The 23,948-nt window shown below is 42.8% G+C and overlaps 1 long non-coding RNA gene across 1 annotated transcript; it reads right to left on the bottom strand.

Moving 5' to 3' along the window:
- Positions 1-552: 552 nt before the first annotated feature.
- Positions 553-2,085, bottom strand: LOC120732847. The gene is made up of 3 exons (XR_005695690.1): positions 1,056-2,085; positions 821-959; positions 553-644 (listed from the first exon to the last, which is right to left on the bottom strand). It is a non-coding gene; the product is annotated as an uncharacterized LOC120732847 (long non-coding RNA).
- Positions 2,086-23,948: the final 21,863 nt, after the last annotated feature.

Genomic DNA, 23,948 nt, shown 5'->3' with positions numbered 1-23,948 from the left:
TGCTCATTGACTTTAAGTTCAAGTCTCAGTTAAATGCAAATCAAGTGGCTTAGCTGTTCATTTAAAACATTGGAAAACATCAGGAAAATTTTGTGGAAGAGATCATCTTTCAGTAGACTTACACATCCAAAACACACACGGTCCTCATAATGTAGGTATCTTACATTAACCAACACTATAGGACTTGTGTCTAACACCCTCACTCAACATCCAAACAACTCTGCTGTGTTCTTGTTGCAATAATAACAACAGCAGAAAATTAGTCACCTGCTCATCATCTTTAAGGGACGACGATGCCATGGGCACATCAGCTTGAGGACAGTCAGGGTGCTCTGAAACCTTGTGCAAGCAAACACAAAAGTACATTAACATCCATTCAACACAGATACGTTGAGACTATACAATACAGTTACGTAGCTACACTACGGTAAATGTAAATATAAATATGTACCTTTACTCTCCATGGCCAGTCAGAGTCACTGTAGTTGTATGTTGTTTCTTCCCCCAGCTTGATGTCCTTTATGGCAAATAAACAGAGATGAGGCTCTCCATTTACTGTGATTGTCCTCATTTTGCTGTTTGGGCTCACGTGATCGTCATTCACCAGTCTGCCCAAGGAGCCATCCTCTGTGGCTGCATCAATGCTGAAACAACAAAAAATGTAAGACACAAAATTACACAAGCTTTATAAAAAGGCTGAACAATTTGATTACATTTTTAATTATATGGATTTGTAACAAACTAGCAGTTTGTCTTAATGTGGTCGTCATAACTTTTTGCAAAAAGTAGGCTGAAAAATTAATTATTCTAATTTACATACCATAATTGTTTTCCATTGTACCGAAATTCAAAAAGAAAAACCTTTAAGGCGTCATGGTACAATCTTGTTCTGTTTTCATATTCCTTCTGGGTTACAACGTCTCCTTTGTTATAGTTGCACCTAGTAAACACTCCTCAACCTTACAAAGAAAATAGAAAATTTCAACATTGGTCTACCGCAATGGTTAAACTTATGACTGTGCCAAAAATCCTCAACAAGTATCCTAGTACCTCACCTTTTACTGAATTTATGAATTTCACTTCAAATCCATCTTTGTCCTGCCCCAAAGATGCAAATTTTACTGCTTCATCTTTCGGTTTACTTTTTGCTCTCGGGGCTGCATTGCAATTCACTGTTTCAGAAAAAGAAAAAAAAAAAGTACAATTTATGTAATATTTCAGGAAAATAGTTTACAGTGAAAACTGATCTCGTACAGGTGTTCTTAACCCTCTGGAGCCAAGGGTATAATTGGCTGTTTTTGACTACTTTTGATTTAATTGTTTGATCGGCTCATGTTCATTTATCCACCACAATAGGAAAGGAGAGGCAATAATGTATAGAAAATACCGTTTTTATATTTTCCTGCACTAAACGTAAAAACAGTTTTCAGGAAAAAGCTTAAATTATGTATCATAACTCTGGTTTTACTTGGCCTATCGACACATTTTAAAAAACTGTTATATACGCATGTTTCTGATACACCGTAAATTGGCCATATAATCTGTACTCCAGAGAGTTAAATGTTAGCTACCTCGGTTATCTGAAATGTCTCATTAATAACGTGTCACCTATATTTCAGCATTGCTTAAAATCTGGAGACAGTGGGATGAATAAATAATAACATCTGAGTATTTTCAAATGTTACAGTTTAACTAAAAAGGTGTGTGTTAGACTAGGTATTTAACCTTGACTAATTAAATACACGACCGCGTGTCATCAAAAAAAGCTAGCTTTAGCATGAGAATTACACTGAAATACAAAACTTAATCAAGGAATATACACCAAAGAAAAACCTCAACAAAACTAAATCTGACCGGTTGCTGGGCTACAAAGCTGGCAAAATTTGAAAGTTTAAAGTTTAAAGTTACCTGTTGGCTTCTCCACACCAGCAAAGTGTTGCTACTCCTCAACTCGAAGTCACGAAGTGAGGGGGGAGGGGTGAAAAACAGCTCATTGGCTAAAAAGTGGTCAGGTGATGAGAGTTCTGACTTTTTTTGATGGAATTTCAGTGAAACGTTTACAGTGATGAAGGACTGAGTTTTATTACATTTGTTTGTTTATAGGGAATTCCTCTTTTAAAAAGTATTTAATTATTTATTTGAAGAAAAGGTGCACTATAAGGCAAAACATGTTTCCTCACCACCACGTAACACCACCAGCCAAGGTCCACCACTGAAGCAATGGTTTTACACTTACATCTGCATATGTTAAACAAATCTGAGATTCAACCAACAACATAGTGTGACATATTTTAGATCCTTATGTTAAACCAGCATGTATCAAGATGTAGCTTTCTTCTGAAAAATGTATTTAATTATTATACTTTTGTTCTGATTTTTTGTTTGAAGATACAGAAGGTGCATCCTGAAACCAATGAATTTATCACTAGCAATTATGGACAGTTTGAGAAACCAAACATTGTTTTGTTTAACAGTAAAGAATAAATCAGATCATATGATATGACTAAAAAAATCTGAAACTAATAAATCCTATGGAAATTATACAGTGTAAAATTGGCTCTGTTTACAATATAGAACTGTACAAACTTATAGCAGCTGCTGTATGAAGGCATTAACAGCTCCTCACCTAGTTACTCCCAGAGACTCCCATCTTACTCTCATCTTCAGAAGCATAGTCCAGGGTTATAAGCATTATGAACACGCAGAACAAAACCTTAAAGAAACATGCCATCTTCCTGCATTAGTTATTAGTTATAACGACAAACTTGACAGAGTAAATGCTAACCAGTGTGGAAATGATAACCCAGTTTTTCTGGGGGCTGGGAGAATTTGTATTGTTGATTGTTAGGGAGAGAATTAGGTAAGTAAATACAGATTGTGGAATATGTTATTTGTATTCCAGGACATACTTCTGTCCCTATATTATCAATTATAATATGAGTTACTATGGGTGGCACAGTAGTGTGGTGGTTTGAACTGTTGTCTCACAGCCAGAAGGGTTCTGGTTTAAAGCCTTGGCTGAGTTTGCATTTTTAACTGCGCATGTGTGTGTTTTCTCCAAGTACTCCAGCTTCCTCCCAATGACCTAAACCATGTATGTTAGGTTGAATAGATATGATAATTTGATAGTAGTTATTGAGTGAGTAGTTGTTTGGCTCTGTGTTATAGACAGGGGTGCACATGACTGGTACGCAGGTACGCATGCGTGACAAAAATTAGGAATGCGTAGTGACACTTTGCGTACTTGACTGTCTCATTTAACCGTACATGTGTTGCTTGTCACCAGCTAAATGTCCAAAAAACAACAGACATTAAGCAGCTTCTTTGGTGTGCCGCCACTAGCTAAGAAACACCAACTGGAGCCAGACAAAAGACTTTTTTCAGAAAAGTGGCTCCAAGATGTGCCGTGGCTTGAAGCTAACAATGAGCAATGAACAATGAAACGTGGTGCAAGATTTGCCACTAGCATCCACATCTAGCAGGTGTGTTTTTTAAAGGCTCAAAGAATTTTAACCATCCTTTATTTGACAAACATGAAAAAAGTAAGGTGTCACGGTTCTGGGTCATTTTGACCCAGCATTTTGAGTTCTTATGTTTTGGTTTCATTTTGGATTGTATTCTGATTCTTGTGCTTTGTTGATTATTAGTAGAATTCTATGTTTCTGTTTATTCTTGTTAAGGGATTTGTTCTTGGGTTTTGTGTCTCATGTTTAATGTAGGTTTTGTTCTGGTGCCCTCGTGATTCCTGTAGGTTTAGTTTAGTGTCTAGTCTGGGTCTTTGTGTAGATGCTTCTTGTTTCCTGTTTTATTGTGAAGGTCCGTGTCTTATATGAGTGTATTCAGTTTAGCTTCTCTTGTCTCATCTCGTCAATTAGTTCCAGCTGTGTTCCCCACTTGTGTGTAATCTCCAGGTGTTCTTCTGTGTGTATTTAAGTCGTGTCCTCTCATGTGCACGTTGCTGGTCTGTCTGTGTTTCAACCGTGTGTTCACCCTGCAGGTTCATCTGCTCACCTTCCTTCATGTTTGTGTTCATGTTTGCTGTTCAGTAGTGATGGGCAGATGAAGCTTCATGAAGCACTGAAGCTTTTCATCCAACTGGTTCACCCCAGCGCAAAGCGTCTTGAAGCTTAATTTGCTCTAGTAGGACATCTACTGGACGTAAAAATATTAGTTGGCATGAATTTAAAGAGTGTGGCATTTTGCACACAGCCTGTAAATGTCAACAACAAAAGGAGTGTGTAAACATGTATATTGTAGTGATGGCAGTATACTGTGTATATTTATACTGGCAGTATGGAAAATGATTATTTGGAAATGCTTAAAATGGAAATGTTCATTTACTGTGAGGTGTGGTTGAGGTATGGACAGTGATTAGTGTTTAGGGGACACATCATTGGTTTTTATTTAAAAACAACAGTTTATCCACTGTGGCAGGTTGTAGGCAATTTCTTTTTTTGGACAATATTTCCCCTGCTTTTGAAAACATTCGCTCACAGGGCACAGATGAGGCAGGGGTACACAGGTATGTCAGTGCTAACTTATATAAGTGAGGATAGACATATTTTTGTCTCTCCCAGTATTCAAGGGGTCCTCCAGCCTTCCAATATTTGGCTCCATCATGTACCGTTGGACCTCAATATTCGCGTCTGCTGTTACATTTTGTGTCTGTGTCTGCCTGACACTTTCATCCAGGCGACGGCACAGGTTGTTACCTAAACAATAAGGAGAGTTTTATGTGATACTAACAACTCAATTTTCAATTAATTGTTATTTATATAGTGCCAAATCACAACAGCAGTAGCCTCAAGGCGCTTTATACTGTACAGTAGATCGTACAATAATAGATCCAGAGGAAAACCCAACAATCAGTTTATATAAATGCAACTCAAATGCAATAACAATAGTACCGTGGGAAACAGCCTCAACAGTTTGTGACGTTGATGGCTGTCGTGGTAGTGCGGAGGAAGAGGAGGTGGTGGAGGCCCTCATTACGGAAGCACATTCTGCTTTCAGTCTTTTTTCTGCTTCACTAGCTCTTGCAGGGCTGAGTTTTCTGAACCTTGGGTCCAGCAGTGTTGCAAGGAACATAATGCTCATGGTTTGTATTTTATCCAGCTTCTCTCTCAATAGCATCCTCAGCTTCAGACTGTACAATCAGAACTGCTCCCAACAAACATAGATGTTTACATCAGTGCTGTATCTTGCACTATTTTATCAACCGATTCACACTATAACCAGGGTTGCCTCTTATCTGTATTTAATTTAACAACAGTATGGTACTCAGTTTTTGGTAACCATTGTCCTTCATGTAAATATGTAAAAATTGTGTGTTTCTGTTCTGTCTTGTGTACTGTTTGTTTGTATATGTGTTTTCTTGCTGCTGTTACACCTAAATCTCCCCTTGTGGGACAATTAAAGGATTATTCTCTTCTATTCTATTCTATTCACTCTGAAATTATACCAAATTCCTCAGATGAAATAGGTGGGATGTCTGTTGTGAGACTTGCCAAAGCAGCACCCACTGGCTCCCTTTGCTCGAACAGTCTTTGCAGCATATTACAAGTGCTGTTCCAGCGGGTTTCCACCTCCTGTATTAGTTTGAGTTGAGGCTTCCTTAGTTGTTCCTGCACCAATGAAAGCCTCTCCTTACAAAATACAATTAAAAAAGCATACATTAGATTGTCAAGGGAGCAGAACTATACACTTAAGTAGCATTAAAGAAACTGTAATTAAGCCACTTAAGAACTTACCTTTGCAGTGGTACTGCTCCTGAAATATCTCACTGTGGTGGACCACTAGAGGGCTCCACTCACACCCAGTGTATAGGAAGTGTGTTCCTGTGTTTTGTGGCGCGATATGCGCAGTTGATGTTGGAGACGAATAAAGAAGGAGTGAGAACTGAGAGCTCTGTGTCGTTGATGCTTACCTCCACACCACGATCTTCCTGGACTTGGCTCGGATGTCAGAGAGCTCAGGGGTCTGGTCAAGGGCCTTCTTCACCACTAAGTTCAGGGTGTGAGCTATGCATATGGCATGTTTGAGTCGTAGCTCCCTTGCACAAGCCCCCTTATTGGCAGCCCCATCTGTTACTAGGCATGTAACTTTGTCAGTAATTGCCCATTCTGTCATGAGTGAGCCTTTCACTTGTGCAATATTTTCTGCAGTGTGTGCATTAGGAAAATATTGCACTCCTAAAACAACGGTGTTTAATGTGTTGGACTCATCAACAAAATGGCAGGTGACTGCAAGATAGGCCTCTGTGTTGATGGAGGTCCACATATCTGATGTCAGACTCACAGCTGCTGCCTTCTCAATGCTAGCCTTAGCTTTCTCCTTCATCTCCTGGTACCTGGCCTCCACCATGACTTTCAGGGCCTAAAGGAAAGAAAAAACATTTTGTTTAAAAGTACGACGTGGCTGTGAAGCAGTGTGTAGGGTCGCTACACAGTCCTGCCTGTTCACATTTTATTCTGTAAAAACTAAATTTTCACTGCTTTTATGACCTTTTTAGTGGGGAGAACATAGCTAGGATTTAATGATTTAACAAATCTTTTGAATCCTTTGTCCTCCACTATGCTAAATGGTTGGGAGTCCTCAATCACCATGCTAACCAGGTCTTCATCTATTTGAGATTGTTCTCCTGAGGAAAGACAAAAACAAAGCACAAATATAAATATCACACACATAACTTATTACAGTTGTATAATATTGTTATATCATTTAGTAACATTATGGCATGCTATATTATCATGGCATTTGATGGCTCACCTGGTCTTGCTCCACAATCGTTGTTCCCCTTATTCTCATGCAAAGCTCTGTAGTGCCTAAGCATGGATGAGGTGTTGTTGTTATATCCCAGCTCCCTGGCACATAGCAAACACTTCACCTTGTACAAAAGTAAAGACAGCTTAACATAAATTGTATTGCACCATCAGTATTATGAAAATACATTTTCTGTAGAAATTTACATACCTTGTTGGGAGATATAAGATCAAAATGTTCCCACACAGAGGAGGACATCCTCCTCTTCTTAGCTGGCTCCATTCTCTCCTGACTTTCTCTCCTCACTCTCCTAAACCTCTAAACTCTCTCCAAACTCTCACTAACCGCAACTCTCCATCAAACACCCACATTTTGAATGAAGTCTGAGGGGTTTATATCGCTGTCATAGCTTGCGGCAAAGTTCGAACCACTTCCTGAACCAGTCACGTGGTACAGCCGGGCAGCGAGGCTTCGGACGTCATCATTTTCAGCTCAGCCATAAATGAAGCAAGCCTCGTTACGCGCATCGCGGAAGTGCCCCCTCCATTACTCGACACAAGCTTTGAAGCCTCGATACAGAATGTCACATCACTACTGTTCAGTAGTTTAGTTTGTCCCAGTATAGATTAGTTTTGGTTCCGTTTTGCCATTTCCACCTTGTACTTTATTTTTTTCAATAAACCTCCTTCACATCTACGAGTGCCTGCGCTTGGATCATTTAATTTCTCCACATGTCTCATCCCATTCGCCATGACAGTACAGACCAGCCACATTATGGATCCAGCGGCATTCGCCCCACCCAAGGAGCTTCAGGAGGTCATAATTGACTCTGCTTCACGGTTGGTCAACCTATGGCTGGAGCATGAGGGAGAGGGATTTCTCAGCGCTGTGGAAGCCAGGCTACAGCAACTCATTTCCAGTCACTCCTGACTATTGGACTCACTGCACCCGCTCGTTCAGGATTTCATTCTCCACGAACTTCATCTTCTCCACCCCCCCGCCGCTACCGCTTGCCTCAAAGGAGGATGTGCGGTCTGAACTGCGGGACGTGGAGTTACCCGGCCCGTCGGAGCCATCTCCAAGGAGGAAGCGACGTTCGCGTCACCCCACAGCCAGATTTGAGGATGTTAAAGCAGCCGGCTGTGGTGAGTGAAAAGGACACATTTTCTGTTTCTTCTGGCTCTGTAATTGTTTATTCTGGGGCTATTTTTTTTTTGTTTCCACTAAGAATAATGATGGATTTTCTGCATCACCCATGACCATCGCCTCAAAGACTGTCACTTCTGAGCCCACACTAAGTGTTAGCAATTGTGTTCACTCTGTTGCCTGTTTCTTCCCTTGCATTGGTCATTCAGGGAAAGAGGGAAACCTCACTGAAACAGTTGTTTCTGAACTTATTTTTCCGTCACAACCCTCTGTTCGGTCAGCCACTCCACCACAATCATCTCCTCAGTTCAGTCTGCCGCCCAGCTGCCTTCAGGTTCATCTGCTCACCTTCCTTCATGTTCGTGTTCATGTTTGCTGTTCAGTAGTTTAGTTGGTCCCAATTAGGGGTGCAACGATATTCGTATCGATATTGAACCGTTCGATACAGTGCTTTCGGTTCGGTACGCATATGTATCGAACAATACAACATTTGTAATTTATTTTATCAACTTTCCTTCTGACGATGCTGTCTGTGTTGAGCGCTCAGTGAATCTGCGTTCGACTACTCCGCCTAGGCTGCACTGTCGAGCGCAGATCCACTGAGCGCTCAACACAGACAGCATAGTCAGAAGGAAGAGCGCAGGGCAAGCTAGCAAGACAGAAGTTAAGCTCTCCTTGCAACATTCAGATCTGGCGTTTGGAATTATTTTGGTTTTCATGTGACGTATGACCCTGAAGGTAAGCGAGTCATGGACTAAAGTAAAACAGTATGTTGGATGTGCCATGCAATGCTCAATTACATGGGTGGGAACTAGTGTGTTAGCACAGTTAGCTCGTTAACGTGTTGGCCGTCTAGCCCCATGCACGGGGCGATCGGCGGTAGCTCGTTAACGGAGATTTGCCGTGTTGTGGCGTTAAGGTCATTTCAACGAGATCAACCTGAAAGCACTAGTGGGAACACAACGAATATGACTTCACATTTACGCCGACATCATCCTAGTGCAAAGACAAAAACAACAAGCATGCTACTAACTTTAGCCGAGTCATTTAGACAGCTGTTAGCACATGATTCTCCTTATGCTGCTGAGAATATAGCCCAGAAGAAGTGGATAGTATAGCTTTTATTTTGGAAAGAGACATTTCTCTGTAATAAACTCTCTTTTCCAAAGATGAGTGATTCCTCAATCAGATACAGGGCTTGCAATATCGCTAGCCCGACGTCCTGGGGCTAGCGATTTTTTTCAGTCGGGCTACCAAAATCTATCTCTGCCCTGCCCGTCGGGCTATTGTAGGAAGGAAAAAATATATGTCAATGCTTTTGCATTCTTTCAGAAATGTAGCTGGGTAATTATGTCATTGGCATTGGTGAGCCACTGTCAATATGTGACATATTGTAATCGCGTTTGAATTTGCGCTTTCAGTGCAAGCTTAAAAAGCTTAATATACATTGAAGGGTTTATCATTGGTATATAAGACTGTTTTGCTTGTATGACATTAGAACGGGGGTAGGCAACTCCAGGCCTCAGGTGCCGGTGCCCTGCAGGTTTTAGATATCACCCTGGGTCAACACACCTGAATCAAATGATTAGTTCATTACCAGGCATCTGGAGGACATCAGGACATGTTGAGGTGGTAATTTAGCCATTTAAATCAGCTGTGTTGGATCAACACACATCTGAAACCTGCAGGACACCGGCACTTGAGGCCTGGGCCCTATTTCAGGAAGCCGGTTTAGTGCAAACTCTGAGTAAGTAAACCCTGAGTTAACGAAAACTCTGGGTTTTCGGTTTCACAAAGCGAGTTTAGATTAATTCTGAGTGAGTTACTATGACGACACACTCCGTGAAGCTAACCTGCCCCCTAGCAGGTTTACTTCAACTAACCCTGACGTTCTCCGCCTCTTTGTCAGAAACCTGACTGTAGGAAGTTTTAGACATGGCGTGCCCCTTCCTTGAAGAGCCAGTAGATGTTGAAGCCCAAATTCTCCGCAGAGCTCTCCGCCGGGAGAGAGTGATTAGAGCGCGTTTGGACATTTTATCATTTCCTGATGATTTTCTGTGTGAACGTTACCGTTTTTCAGCACAATCTATAATTTATTTGAATAACATCCTCAGGCCTAATATTGCTCATGTGACACATCGCGGACATTCTCTCAGTTCTGTACATATTATTTGTATTGTACTTCAGTTTTTTGCAAACGGGAGCTTTCTGTATAATATTGGTGACGCTGAGCACGTTTCCAAGGCTACCGTCTTTCGGGCAGTCAGGAATGTTACAGTTGCACTGAAACGTCTCGTGTACTCGTTTGTGGTGTTCCCCGGTCACAGACCCACAAGATTTATCAAAGAGGGATTCCACAAAATTGCAGGTATCAGGATGAACAAAACTTAATTCATGATTTGGTGATACTTGAACTACTACTTAAATTTTACATTTATTTTCACGGTTCCCAGGCGTGATTGGCTGTATAGATGGCACTCACATTCCAATCATTGCTCCTTCAGTAAATGAAGGAGACTATGTGAACAAGTCTTTCCACAGCATTAATGTACAGGTACATAGTTCCCTGTAGCATTTCAAACTCACAAATATTTCACTATAGTAATGGATGCTAATTTGTGTTCTCTGCACTGTGAAGATCATATGTGATGCTGCCAACATTATCACAAATGTGGAAGCCAACTGCTCAGCCTCTGTGAGTGGTGGTGGTGGAGGACCCCCACCTGTTTTTCGGGCCTCCGCTTTTTTTCTAGTGGCTATAACGGGTCACATTTGAGCATACAGAGTAAGCAAATATGTACTTGTAATGTGCTCAGATAATTTCAATAAGTGCTTACAGAAAGAAAATTAATGTAGCCTATAACTGCAATTGATTTACATAGGACAAACAGACCAAGCACTATGGCTCATAATACAATAACACCTTACCTGTTTGGACTATATTTTTATATTTCATTTTTACTTGCTGCCAGGAACGTTTGGGGCCTGTTGGGTTGCACCTGCGCTCACATCACATCACAAAATAAAATAAAATATAATAAAATAACGTGTTAAATGGGTGGAAATCCCTAGATCAATGTTTAAATTAACACTCACGCATTGACTCTGTCGGCTATGTTTTGCCATGCATGCTCCCTTTCTTTTGCAGCTGAGGCTGTGTTACTTTTTTCCCGCAAAATTTGCATGTTATCGGCATATGCTGCCATCAGAATTTCGGCCTCAAGCGCTGTAAAATACATTGACCGCGCCTTCTTTCCCTCCATCTCCATAGTGACTCGCTTAATCTGTGCTCCACTAATCAGGGCTTTATGTATCCTCGTGCGCGCGCTTAACTTGGGGTTAAAGCAACTCCGCGTTGATTGAACTAATTGTTATCAGCCTTTCTGAAACCGAATATTCCGAGTTGGACAGTTCGGGGTTACTCAACCCTGAGTATCATTTTTAACTCTGAGTTTTCTAAACCCGCTTTCTGAAACAGACCCCTGGTCTTAAATCCCCATAGACACAGGTGTTGCCAATCCAAGTAGACAAGGTGGAAACACTGGTACAATGGAAAAAAACCAGCACTCACCCGGACCATGACAGGGTCGTTGTGATTGGGTTTCTTTTTATTACTGTCTTTTTTGCTGAAAAAAGTGAAGTGAACTGAATTACCACAGCTAGCCATGAGCGTGACACTGATAATGTCCTTCTGAGGAGGGAGGCTTTCTATACAATCACTTGGAGGTCTGTATTTTGATTTGAAAGCTGTTGAATGAAATAATAACTAAATTCACAGAAAAACAATAATACAGTTCTTCATGAAAAGTAGTTTTTATTTGATCGAAAAAAAACATCATAAACACTCACAGAACCAAAGAATTTCTCATCGTAACATGGTTGAACCAAGCCTTTAAAAAAAACCAGTAGAATATTTCATCACATCATTTTAACTATGTGTAAAGTTCTCTGCAGCAACAAAGCAGCAGCTTCTTGCTCTGACCTTCATTTATTTTAAAGGTAGTGTTGCACGCATTGTGAGTCCTTGGGTTACTGACAGTTACAGAACTGAGGACCTGCTGCATCTACATGAAAGTCCAGTCAGTTAGTCGCATGAGGCACTGGAGGAAAACTGTATAATAATATAAATTTTTGTTTGTATTGTTCACTTTGCACTGCTCAGGATTAGAATCGTGTTTCCTCTCTTTCCCAAATGCAGTCGCATTCTTGCAAAACGTCCCTTTCGGGCATTGTGGTCATGATGCTGAACCTGTTCCTGGAGATCTCCCGCAGCTCCTTGATCAGTCCCTCCACAGATGGACTTGGCCAAGTTTTGTTTTCGTCACTTATAAGAATGTATGTCTGTCTCTTGATCAGCTCCAGTCGCTCCAGGTGTCGCAGCTTGTTGAGGAACAGCAGGTCTCTTGTTGGTTCCTCACGGTGGAAGCTACAGAAGACAAGACAGGAAAAAACGTCAGCTCTAGTTGCGTGTTGGCAACGATAGGCCCATAATGGGAAATTGTTGACACGATTTTCTGTAGTGTTTCAGTTGTACTTAAGAAATCAAGACAGAGAAAAGCTTCATTTGCAGCAAAATGTAAATGATGTCAGTTTCTCAAGTGAGATTTGATGCTGCAGGTCACACATAAACCATCAAATGGTTTATGTCAACACCCTGGTTAAGAAAGCCCGTCAGCGTCTCTTCTTCCTCAGAAGACTTAGAGACTTCCATCTGCCACTGAGGGTGCTCAAGAACTTTTACTCCTGCACCATCGAGAGCGTCCTGACGGCAAACATCTGCACCTGGTTTGGGAACAACACCAAGCAGGACAGATGAGATCTGCAAAGAGTGGTGCGCTCAGCCGAACGCATCATTCAATCAGAGCTCCCTGACCTGCTGTCCATCTACACCAAGCGGTGCAAGACCAAAGCTAGGAAGATTATGATGGACCTCTCCCATCCCAACAATGGACTCTTCTCACTGTTGAGGTCTGGGAAGGGCTTCCGCTCCCTTAAGGCCAAAACAGAGAGAATGAGGAGGAGCTTCTTCCCCCAGGCTATTCGGGCCCTGAACCAGGTGTAGGACTGGACTCTCCCACACACATCACATCACAACACGCACCACCACACATTTCCTATAATTTATAATCTTTATAATCTCTTCTGCTATTTGCACATTTTTTACTGTAAATTTCTAAGTTAATTTGTAAATTTTGTAGTAACCTGTAAATTGTAAATACTGTAAAACTTTTTTTCTGTCATTTAATGGTCGGGCATTGTACAGCTACAAGCATTTCACCCCCATGTCATACTGTGTATGGTTGTGTGTGTGTGTGTGTGTGTGTGTGTGTGTGTGTGTGTGTGTGTGTGTGTGTGTGTGTGACAAATAAAATTTGAATTTGAAATGGAACTTTTACTTTGTAATAGTAATAAAAATAAAAATCTGCTGGGCATACCGTATCCTGAGAGTCTTGAGTTGAGGAAACAGTGTAGGAAGCCGTTTGCAGAGACAATCATCATAGCGGTTCTGATCTATGTCCAGATGTTCAACTCGCTGGAGTTGAGATGCAATGGAGCTCATCTGGCACATGCATGTGGATGTTCGCAGTGTCAGACTGGTCATCTGGCGTGGAAGGTCTTCCATATAAGAGGAAAGAAAAGTCCCTCCTATAAGGAAAGAAACGACAGGACAGAAGTTACAGAAAACAGGTTTGGCCTGGAGCTTCACACAGCTTCACTTAAAAAACAAACAAACAAAAGGATGCATGCAAGACAACAGATTTTTGCTTACTACACACACTTACACACATTACAGAGATTAAATGCATGTTTTGACTCACCAATGATTGAGAGTGATTCCAGCTGTTGCAGATAACTGAGCCAGGAATAGAGGTTGCACTGGAGACCATCCCAGGGGTACCTGTAGTGGACAGCAAGCGACTTGAGTGAAGTCAGACCCCACAGCGCGTCCTCCGACAGGATGATTTCTGTGTAATTGACTAACTCCAAAGAGATCAGTTCTGGGCCGCCGTACTCTCCTACAGGATAAAAGAGGTGGTTAGCTAAACATTTAGTCTCTGTCAGTTAAGTTTAGCATAGTCACACAATACTGCACAACAGGCTGTGTGATCACAATACTAATCAGAATAATATGTATTTATGAATGTAATCAGAATAATAATTCCTAAGGAAATTATGTGGGTTACAGTTGGTCCAAGATAGTAACAGTAATAGACTAAACTAATTAAATAATACAATATATTACAAGAAATAGCACTAATATATACAAATCGCTCAATTATAAACATCAAGAATATTACAGAGGTGAAATATATATAATAATGCAGCATGTGTGCAGCTCAACTGACTTCAATATGATGGGTTTTGTTCCAATATTAAGGCATAATGTCAAGAAAATATTGTATTTTCTTGATGAAAAGCTCTTGTCAAAGGTGTAAAAAGTGACTGTATTGGTTCTGATGCTTGCAAGTGTAAAATATAATCAGGAGACTGGCTTACCTGGGTTTTCTGGGTCCAGTGGGTAGAAGTAGTTGTTGGGCAGTGGCACTGGTGGCTCCCCTTTCATTCCCCAGGATAAGTGTTTGAGTTTCTTCAGGCTTAGCAGCAGGTTGTGGAAGACGCAAGAGGGCACTGGCCTCATCCTCTCAAGCCCTTCACTTTCCTGCTGGTGGAACAGCAAGTACTCCAGGTTAACCAAGCGTGACACGCTATTGATGAACGCCACAGTGTCGTCGCAGGACATCTGAATGTTGCAGACGCTGAGGTGAGTCAACCGCTCGACTAGTTGCTGACTCTGACACTGCAACAGTAACGGCTCAACCCAGGTGGCGTTTCGTACCCCAAGACTCGTCAGGTTGGGGAATTCACACAGGTTGTCTAAGTATTTCATCTGGTAATACCGCCGTTCCCTCACACAGACAATGGTCTTGAGCGATGGGAGGGACTTGCTGAGGATTTTCCAATCTTTGGGTCCTAAATGTTGCACTGTGGCACAGCTGACCCCACGGCACTGCACGGTGTCCCAGAATCCAGATGTGTAGCGGGGAAAGTTGGAGAGTCCTGCTGTATAATCCTTCCACAGGGACGGGTGGTCGATGAGATCTCTGAAGTGTCTGCAGCAGAGGCGGGCTGTGTGCTTTTCCTCAGTGTTCAAGTAGCCGAACACCAAAACCCAAACTTCAGGTGGCAGATATGGTAGCTCCTGGACCTTCATGTTGACTGTTTGAGCCATTGCACCTCAATGCCTTACACAAATTCAACCAATGCAGAGGCAGCAGACCTACAATTAATAGTCCTTTGTCCCTGAGTAATCACACTGATTCGCTGAAAGGTAGGAGCACCTGGAAAGGGAACAACAACAGTTTACAACTCAGGCTAAACAAAAAATGACCAAGACCTCACTTAAGCTCTTTTTTTTTTATGTAAAAGGTGTTTATTTTTGCCCCAAACTATTCAGGCAAGCCTCACACCTCCAGCAAGACTGTAATATGAAATAACTATCCCAACGTCCTTGTGGGTTGCCATGTGAATTTAAAGAAGCTTATTGAGGTGAAATTTGCTTGTACCTGTGAGTCACTGAAAACAAGGCCTCCTTGTATTTATCTCCAAACAAATAAATTAATCTCTGACTCAGTCTGGCTTCATGAAACGTGGATATAAAAAGTCATATTATTATTACAATCCTAGATTATTTTCACAAAGCATTTCATGCACATGTTAATTCCCTACAGCCAGCCAAAAAGAAACAAATGAAGGATAATCTGAGATGTGTTTTAACAGAAAAACCACTTTCACTCCCAAAATTACTTAAAATAGGTCAGTAAAGATCTAGCCATACTTTAAATGCTTAACTTGACGAAAACAGCATTGCAGTACATCTAACCAGCAGAGATGCTACAACAGGTAAACTTGAACTACACAGCAAATTATAGTTTGTGGTAGAGAATAATCCTTACCTTGCAGGAGTTTCTGAAAAGTTCAAATCCAGTAAGAAGCAGATGAAGAAGCTCTTCCAGCCTGCACACACACTGGGCCAAAGCAGAGTGACCATCCCTGGTCTGTGACTCTTAAAAAGCTTGCTGGTACTTAATTAACATGTGACTTTGTCAATAAAATAATCCCTGTATATCCTCTTATTTGTCTGCTGTTGACATCATCAGTCAAGTGGGGTGTGTCAACAACTGTTGATGAAGTTGAAGCTGAAGCTCATCACTCCATTGTTGTGTTCCAGACTGCTTGATCACATCACTTACATGTCTCCACACCCCACTCACTGTTTCATGTCCTTTCTCTTTCTTATACGTAACTGTTGGCTGCATCTGAAAGTCCACCATGACATATTGCTTTTGCTGCAATATGTCCACTGTGTTCATGAAGAATTCCTGTGTAAAACGGCTAAATAGACTTAGTAAACAACACCAGTCACACTGAGCCAGACATTTTTTGTCAATTTTTCTTAGCTAAATGTAAATCAAAGTAAAGAATATTTTCAATGTTTCATTTAAAAGAGTTTATTTCAAGCTTGTAATAACTGAATATTCTACAGCACCAAAGGGTTTGTAATCTCATCAGAGTTACACAGATCTTATCTGCAGTCCATCACTGTATATCTGCTAACTCAGAGGCCTGCAAACTTTAAACTTTAAAAATCTGTTTTTAGCACAAGTTATTTTCAGCAGCCCAAAATCTGCATGGAGCCACATAGAGACGATGGCATTTTTCACACGAGATACAGTAAATGATGTTTTTCATGTTCAAGGTCATTCTCTGCAGAATGGGTGCCCCTGCCTGTGCATGAGGATTGTACATAAACTGTCTTGGTTTGAAGGCCCAATGGTCAGATTTCACTGATCCTATTCTCCCTATCTCTTCCGGTAATTTAGCTCTAACAAGCATGTCCCTTAGGTTCTTGTTTCTCCTATGAGCTGAAATTACCCTGTAATTTTGAAATTGTATCAAACCGGAGGTATACTCCTTAAAGTTTGTTTTAAATTGATGGTGTAACGGTAAATAGGGGTGTGAATAAGTAGTTATCAATGGCATGAATCTGCTCGGTTCCCACAATTGGGCCTGATTCTGAGTCAAGTTTTCCCCTGAATCATCTAAGGCTCCACCTGCATTCGTCGTGTTAGAGTTAAGCCCTGCAAGAGTACTGCTTTTAATTGCTCCAAGAAACCTTCTGGAGTAACCCCTGTTTCTCAGACTCCGAAATAATGTACCGATTGAATCTTGAAGGTCTGAATCCTTTGAGGAGATTCTGTAGAATCTAATAATTTGCGATTTTATGATACCTTTAAAAGTGTGTTTTGGATGATAACTACTCCTATGTAAAAGGGAATGAGAATCTGTGGGTTTAAAATAAACCTTAGTAGAAACCTTTTTCAAATTTGGATCCAGTTGTTCCAAAAACACTGTGTCCAGAAAGTTCACCTGTGCAGGATGTAACTCATATTTGACCTTGATAGAGGAGTGATGGTTATTTAGGATGTCAATAAATTCAGAAAACTTTTGCTCACCGTGAGACCAAGCCCCTATGATGTCATCCAAAAATCTAAAGTAGAATGTTAGTTTCTGAGGGCATTTTGCAAGGGCCTCACGTTACCACTGACTCATGTATAAGTTTGCATAGGAGGGGGCATATCTATGCCCCATAAACATTCCGTCAGAGCAACATTAATGTGATAACAGGTTAAGAGCGCCTAAAATGTCTTATTTGCTGATGTCAATATAAACCATTACAGAGATCCACACAATATACCAGTGCACTTCTCTAAAAGAAAACTTGACCTCAAGAGGATTTTCTGCCATTTCCTCATGTTACATTTTAGTACACTGAAGTAGTCATCTTGGGCACTGAAATAAACTCCTAGTCTAGGGTGACCAACCGTCCTCTTTTCCCTGGACATGTCCACTTTTCACGTTCTGTCCGGGGGGATTTTCGAGATGGATGAAAATGTCCGGGTTTTCCTAGAGGCCTACAGAGGACCCATATGTGCAACATCATCCCCAAACTGCTGTGTTGTAAGTGGTTGTTCCACGCTCACACACGGGGCAGAGTGCGGAGCGGCGCGCTGAAAAGCGCAAGTGCATCTTTTCAGACAAACTGCAAAAGAAATTTCCCTCGACCATCCCGGTCGGAATAAATGGGAGGTGTAGTGCACTGTGTGCACAGCTGGCACATAACTTTGTGTGTCTAACAAAGGTGCCGGAGATCTTGTTGCTTACATGGACACAGAAAAACATAAAAAGGTTGTGCAAGGCAAAAATTCATCTAGTAAGTTGACTGAGTTCTTTGTTACACCTGGGAAAAACGAGGATGCTGTTGTTCTGCAGCAGAAGGTGCACTGACATTTCATACTATGAAGCATCACAATAGCTACAGATCCATGGATTACACTAGTGTGTTGCTAAAAATAAATATAATGATAATAATAATAACAATAAAAGCATTTCTCAGACTCAAGTAACCATGGAACAGGGAAAATATTTCCAATCATACTTTGACTGGAAGAATGGTGACGTGCAAACAAAATTGATTGAGGTTAGAAACGCCAAATGACATTGAGGGTTCTCGGGAGGGGCCATGCTAACACCTGCTGCTCTCTGGCAGCAGCACCATGTTCTCCCGTGTTTTAAATGCACCTTAGAACAACACGCAGCAACACTACACATGAGCGAGAGGAGGGAGGTTTGGGGGTCTTCACACACCCCTGTTCTCTGCTGGCCATCGGGGCAGGGGGGCTGGGAGGAGGTGTTGGCCGTCTGAAGAACACCACTGTGTAGTCCTTCCATAGGGATGGTTGGTCGATGAGTTTTTGAGGTCGTTGAAGCAGAGGCAGACTAAATGTTTTTCTTTTGTGTTCAGGTAGCTCAACACCAACATCAAAACTTCAGGTGGGAGATGTGGTAGATCTTTCATGTTAACTGTTTGAGCTTCAGCTGCAGGTCTGAGGTTCTTCTGGCCCAATTTTTCTTTTCTGAAAGAATGAGCACTTATGTTATGGCAATGAATTGAACTGGCATATAAAAATAAATAAAGTAATATTTATAAAGTAATAAAGGGATTTTTTTAAACCTCTTATTTATGAGGAAAAATACTGATAAATCATTTATAATCCAGACTTGTGTGCTACATAAAACAAGCACTTATTTAAAAATTGTAAACATTTTCCATATTTTAAGCCATTTATTCCACAGCTTGCAAATCTTCTTACTGGAGTGATCAGGTTTAACTTATCCTACGGTAAACTTACTACGGTAGGAAAACCGTAGTAAAACTCTCCCCCCACCTGCACCGCATGCACTCATTTGCATACATTTCTTTTTTTTTTGCCTGTCCCGTTTAGCTCTTTTGCCATCAGAATTATTGTCTAAAGGCAAAGAAAGATGCCCAACGGATTTACTTTACCAAATTGACCATCCCAGCCTTGCCATAATGGTCCATTTGATTCACCTTTTATTGTTTATTTTATTTTCACTTGTTGAATACGGGACAGACTTGACTGTGGGAAAGAAGGGGAAAAAGAAAGAGGTAAAGAGAAAGAGCTGAGAAGAGGGACGGGGGAGAAGGGCAAAAAACAAAAACCAACAGAATGGGCAGGAAAAAAAAAAAGAGAAAAAAAATGCATATATCGATCACCTGGATCACCTGTTGAGAAAGAAAAAAGAAAACAAGCAGAAGAGAACAAGAGTAATAGAATAAACAACATCACAATGATAAATGGGAATATGACAGTAAATACTAAATATTAAACATTATTGTGCAGCACATAAGATCAACAGAACACAGTGTGCTTTGAGGTAGGAGCCAAAAAGGGTGTAGTTTGTGAGTGTGATCACCCGTGTGTACACCTGTGAGCATGGACGCGCTTGTTTTTTTAAAAGGTTCCTTCATGTAATGATCTGCTAGAGGGTGTGGGGGGGACCACAGCCCCGTCCTCCAGGGCATGAAGCAGGTATGGAGGAGATCAAAACTCCAGACATCCAGAGGCCCCCAGAACACAAGAGACCAAGGAAGACTAACAGAGGGGCAGCCGCGCCACTGTCCCAGAAAGAGCTGAGGAGAGTCCCAGATGAGGGCTCACCCAGCAGCCGCGGAGCAGAAGCCAGGGGGAGTTGCAGTGACGCGCCCGTGAGCTCCGCCGGCAGCCAGCTGTGCCTGAGTGACCGAGCCCCAGGCCGAGAGGCTGGGGGCACCCCACCTCCGAAGTGGCCCGAGCGAGCCCCAGGCTCCAGGCCCCGACAAGCGGCCACCAAGGAGTGAGCCGGTGTGTACCTGGACGCCCATCCCCAGACACAAAGAACCACCAACGCACCGATGTCTGAGGGAGTCCGCCACTGGCAGGGGAAGTGGTGGTGGGGGGAGATAGGCCTCCAAACCTTGGAGGGCCTGAGATGTCCCCAGAGAGGTGGCGTCTGATACCCAACCTGACATATAGACACAGACATACAGGCACACACAGATACAAATATCCATTCCCACCCTCATGCTCTCATATGCACTTACTCCACACTCAACCAACGTGGAGACAGACATAAAGAGACGCTGTACACACGATCACACTCCCCAAGCGTACTCTACGAACCGGGTCTAGGTACCCTTGCCCCTGGAGGGGGGAACTGCACCCAGACCCAGGTGGTGTTACCCTTTTCCCTGCGGTGGGGAGAGGCAGACCGCCCCAACTCCGCAGCAGCAGGGAGGCCCCACACTCCAGACCGCAGTCGGACGGCCAACTCCTCCTCCTAGCCCCCCCGCTCCAGCAGGCCACAGAGAACGGGGGTGAGAGAAGACTCCAACCTCCCTCTACCCGCTCATTGTAGTGTTGATGCATGTGTGTTCTAAGGTGCATTTAAAACCCAGGAGGGCATGGAGCTACCTGCCAGAGAGCAGCAGGTAAGCGCATAGCCCCTTCTGCTAGCCCTCAATGTCTACGTGTATTTAAAATTGAGAGGTGGGCAACGACGCCAGGGGGTGAGGTGTACACCCTGATGGTAATTTGGATTCCGTGTATCGTGCCCACCCCCAAGATCCTATATGTATGTGTAATGAGAGTGTGAGTAATGTGAATGTCTAAGTTGTGGGATAAAATTGAGGCAGAGGCAGCCAGAAGGGGACAGGGGGGGTAGCCTCCTCTGCACCCTGGTGACATACCCCTACTCCAAGGCCCTGCATGTGTGGGTGGTTGTGGTGGAGCAGGAAGAGGGAGGCAGCTGGAGATGGGGAGGGAAGGAAGGGAGGGGAAAGTGACCCCTTCATGGGGCCAGCTCCCCCGCTGACCCCAGTAGGCACCCCCATACTCTGCGACCTGCCAGGGAAAGAGGGCCCAGGCCCATCCAGACCGGGGCCCAGTGCAGCAGCGCCTCCCGGTCCCACAGAGCCCGGGACAGTCCACCCAACCCCACCACAGAGAAAACTGCACCCACCCCACCATCCACTCATCTTCCAGACTACATAAGACAATAGACGCCCAGGCTGAGATCTTCCTCCACCTCTCCTGTATCTCCCTCTCCTGCAGAGAGAGTTCCTGAAGAGAGGAAAGCTCCTGCAAGATGTGACAATCTCCCCCACCAGTTGAAGAGCCCCCCAGGTGGCTCGACGCACCGGCGGCACCCTGCGCCAGGGCCGGGCCCCCATGCACCCACCCGCCCACAACCCCGGCAACACACCAACCAGGACCCAAGCCCCCGAGGCCCGGCCAGGGCCCCAGCCCAGAGACGGAGCGCCCCCAGAACCTCACGCCCATCCCGGACCCACCCAGGGGCAGCCAGGCTACCAGGTCAGTTTGCATACATTCCTGATGCTGGGATTTTAACCATAAACCGAGCCTTTAAGGCACAGGGATTCACAGTTTTAGTTAACCAAGCCAACACGAATGCAATAAAATAATTTTAGTTCAACTATAACCATGAATGTACTTATTAAATTACTAATTACACAAAATAAGGTTAACAGCAACAAATATAAATCCTACATATATGTTGTCAATGGTACGGTAACTTTTATTTTCCCCGATGAGAAATTGATTTGCAATATGTCCATACAGAGAGACTGGAACATGTTATAGGCATCAAGGATTCTGCCCTTAATTGGTTTAAATCCTACCTTTCGGGTAGGACTTTCTCTGTCATGATGGGCTGCTACTCGTCCGCCGCTGCCCCTGTTTGCTGTGGAGTACCACAGAGGTCTGTGCTGGGCCCGCTAATGTTTGCCTTGTACATGCTACCCCTGGGTTCTATCTTTGACAAATATCAGATCTCCTACCACTGTTATCCTGACGACATTCAAATCTGTTTCCAATTGTCTGATGACCTGCCAGCTTCATTGAGCCTGACTGCTTGAAAGAGGTTACAGAGTGGCTGTCAGCTAATTCTCTCATTTTAAATGAGAAGAAAGCTGAGCTTATGGTGTTTGATAGTCACACTCCATGAGACCAGCTAGCTGCACGATTTGGTCCCTTTGCTTGCTTTCTTACAGATACTGTAAGTAATCTAGGTGTTTGCCTGGATAGTTCATTTAAGCTGGATAAACAGGTTTCCTCAATGGTTAAATCTGGCCTTTTCCAGTTGCGCCAAATTTCCAAGGTCAAAGTGTCTATACTCCCAGCCGTTCTTTATGATCATCTGGTCAGTTACTTCTGGCCCAGCGCAGGCACCATCTGAAGACTAGGGGTAGGGGTGGGCGATAGAAACGATATACGATAGAAACGATATAAATTTGGCCAACGATAGAGATTTTGACTATACCGCTCTATAGCGATAGCACATGTTGATGATGTCATCAAGCTGCGCCTGTTTTGGTCGAAAGCATCGCAGTGGCTACAACAATTATCATCTGCAAATTATGCCGGGCGACAGTCATAGCAAAGAGATGAAGCACTTTTGAAATATGGGGAAAGCCAAAAACTGCGCTTCCTCCACTTCCGTAACATTGATTCATTAATGTTGAATTCTCTCGCAGCTGCTCTATGTTGCAGTATATTAATAACTAACCTTGTATTGTGGATGAATGAGCTCAGTTGGTTCTCCTGACTGAAGTTTGGCCCGTGTATAGCATCCTGCTATGTGATTGCATTTGTCCCTGACCACCAGAATCCCTCACGTTAACTTTTATCGAGTGGAAAAAAGCTGGCGTTTATCCTCTAGCTTCACTGTGCTAATGTTATGCTAACATAGCTGTGTCGCTAGCAATCACGTAGCACAACATTATATACCAGGTAGTCCAACTTCAGTAACCCTGAAAACGCCACTGCTGTTTAGTTTTCTGTCTTCATTATTTTGGAAGTGGTAGCAGAGCTGTACGTTTTAATTAGTTTCAAAAATCTCTCAGTCAGAACATGGTATGTCATGTTTAGGTGGAAACTAGCGAGCTAACTTCCTGTTAACTTCTAACTCTGTTAAATTTAATAACTTCTGTTTTCATGGATGCCTGGATGTTAAACTTAATTGTTACACCTGGTCAGGGGCGGAGCGTGGGGGGGGGGCTTACTGGGCTTAAGCCCGGGTTGTTTTGTCAGAAGCCTGGGGTCTTTTGGAGTGTAATTTTTTCATAGTTAGATGTCTGGCTGACAACTGTATAAAACAAAAAGTACACACAATATTCGAAGCACATAGTGCACACTGTGGGAATTTACGACTGTGCGTGAATCCCCCCTGATATTGGTATGATCCGAGCTCAGGCACTAAGCGACTGAGCGAGAGGGCGGGGCAGCTGCTGCCTGTGAGTGCGCTGTTGGAGAAACGGAGCCAGCCATACTAAGGAGAGCTTAAGTTTGACCAGGTACCAAAGCAAATCATTCGTACCGTACAAATAATGTAAATATGACGGTGTATCACGAAAGATTGATATCAAACTGATCACTTGACCAATATTACGTTACTTGCTCTTCAAGTGAATCAACAAATGGCGAAATGAAAAGCCGAACAACAACAATGCTGTTTCTTTAGAGAGTCTTAGCTTACATGTGTGTTTATTTCATATTTTCAGTTGTTACCCTCCACGGCTAAATAAATCGGTTTCAGTAATGCACTGATATACAAGACTG

Source organism: Simochromis diagramma, unplaced genomic scaffold (genome assembly GCF_900408965.1).
Source record: "Simochromis diagramma unplaced genomic scaffold, fSimDia1.1 OVJJ01000361.1, whole genome shotgun sequence".
Lineage (NCBI taxonomy): Eukaryota > Metazoa > Chordata > Actinopteri > Cichliformes > Cichlidae > Simochromis > Simochromis diagramma.
This window is presented reverse-complemented; position numbering and strand designations above follow the sequence as displayed.